Source organism: Phoenix dactylifera, chromosome 7, assembly GCF_051530095.1.
Source record: "Phoenix dactylifera cultivar Ajwa chromosome 7, Ajwa_hap1_PhDact_Kaust_v1.1, whole genome shotgun sequence".
Taxonomy (NCBI): domain Eukaryota; kingdom Viridiplantae; phylum Streptophyta; class Magnoliopsida; order Arecales; family Arecaceae; genus Phoenix; species Phoenix dactylifera.
This window is the reverse complement of record NC_143196.1, coordinates 25,823,744-25,826,165: the sequence shown is the minus strand read 5'-3', so window position 1 is coordinate 25,826,165 and position 2,422 is coordinate 25,823,744.

The following is a 2,422-nucleotide window of genomic DNA, read 5'->3' as shown; positions in this document are numbered from 1 at the left end:
TTATACTTACATTGGTCATCTTTTATTTCGGCCTACAATTTGGTCTTTTGAACTTTGAAAATATCTTGAAGACTGGTTCATTCAGCTCGGCCTACTCCTGCGAGCAATTTGACTTCAAATGCTTTTTATAGTGATTGGTCTATTGGCCTGTGAAGTAAAAATCTCCCGCAAAATCCGATAAAATCGGATGCCAGGTCAGAAAATCAGTTTTAAATTTTTATCTATTTATTTATAACAGGTATAAATAAATAACATAACTATATTATGTTTACCATACCTCGGTCCCGCAGCGGAAGATTGATCGAGGTACTCTGGAACAGAATCTGGTACAGGGCCAAGTGCTGGATCAGATACTGGATCGGATGCTAGATCTGGTACTGGATCGGGAACTGGATCTGGAACTGGATCTGGTGCCGGATCTGGTACTGGTGGATCTGGTGCTATGCGAGGCCCGGATGTACGGACCCTCTACTTCACACGCACGCCAAGAAATGCAGGAAGGTAGGATGATGTCTGTATAGTGCAAAAACCTTTTTTTGCAAATAATTCCTGGAAGAAAAGAATTTCAAAAATTCTTTCTTCCCTTTTTTTTCTTTTCTTTCTTTTCCTCTTTCTTCCCGTTTCCTTTTCCTCTCTTTTCAAGCTACTCAAAAGATCATGAATCTCCCCTCTCCCCAGATAAAATCTCTAGCAAAGAATGAAGAGAACCCCAGCCTATTTATAGGCAAAGAAAAGGCTGAACCAGGGAAGAGAAAACGCCAAACGATTCATGATTTAATTAAATTTTTTTGAACCGTTTGATTTCATTTAAATCAGCACTACATTAAAGAGTTTTGAAAACCGAAGAGACACGTCTCTTCGGATCTTCAAATGGTTGCAGGATGAGGAAGATCAAGCGGTCAATTTATGTGTTTCGAAGAAGGGAAAAACCGTGGTTCACGGGAGAACGTTTCAGCAGAAAAGTGGTTCACAGGCTTGTGTGGACCGAAGAAGAAACACAGGAAACGAGTCATTTAATTCAGGAGGGCATCTAAGTAAATTCCCAATTCAAATTGATTTTTCTTAAATGGTTTAATTCAAATGGGCTGAATTAAAATGGGCTTGGGTCCATTATTGGTTCTAAACCAAATTGAAGACCAATTTGAAAGATTTTGGATCCGAAAAAATTCCACATGAATCTGATTCATGTGAACTCCAATTAGTTCAATTTTCAGATCAATCCGAGTCACACTTGGACTAGAATAAATATGGAATAAATCGTCATAAAGCCCAATTATATTTATTTGAATCCAATTCAAAACCATACTCAACAAATGAGCCCAAATCAATTTCAATTACATTAATTGAAACTTGATTAAGCCAGAATACAGACATAATCAAATACACATCCATGAAATTCAGTATGTACCTCATGTTCAGTGCTAGCTGAACATAGACAAAACCAAATCTCACATGACCCACAATTTAATTCTCAATTAAATTGGATCAAGTCCTTCCTACTTAACTTGACTTGTGTGCGTGACTCCGATAGGTTCGAACACTAAGCCGGTAGTACATGAACCACTTCATGCACTAATCGAGGTGACCATCTAGCAATGATACCCGACGTCCGGATAGGTCGAATATGCAAAGCAACATTCAAGAACCCATTCATATGGTTACCGCATAATTGATCCTTTTGACCAACGATGCTCAAGATGACCTAAAGTGAACTGTCATACTTTGGTCCGGTCATCCATATTGTATTTCAATTAATTAAATTCAAGTGACCAATCACTTGGTTTACCCTGGCCAAGGTTTTACTAAATTGAAACACAGCGAAACATCAACTCCTATAATCTGGAGCGGTCAATCCCTTCTTGACTCATACACAGACTTCGCGAGTACTTGACTGCACCCAGCAACTTTTCAATATCTGAATTAGAAATTCAGATCGTTCAGTGCCAAAGTACAGTGAGTTGCTTGCAAGTCACCGTGATAGTCTCAGGTCTAAGGGATACTTATGCCCATATGCTTTATGAGCTAACTCCTGACAGTGGAGTGCTCAACAGGTGAGTCACTGTTCAGCGACGATGTACTCCTACATCTCACCTATATGCCATACCAGTGTCTCCACACTCCTTGGTTAAAAGGACAACCAACTAAATGACATACAACGACCTATACTTGACATAGCTATTGTCCAATTAATAGCTTGTCAATCGGTCGCGAACTAATTTAAGGACTAAATGATCAAACCTCCTTTATCCACTAAATTAGTCCTAAGGACTTCATCACAATACACAGGAGTTCCTATTTGAAGATGCAACACTTGTGATGAAAAGAGTGCCATAATAGATTTTATTATTCATTAAATAAAACATATACATTATTCTTACAATAAAAATTGGCTTTGGGACACAATTCCCAACAACTCCCACTT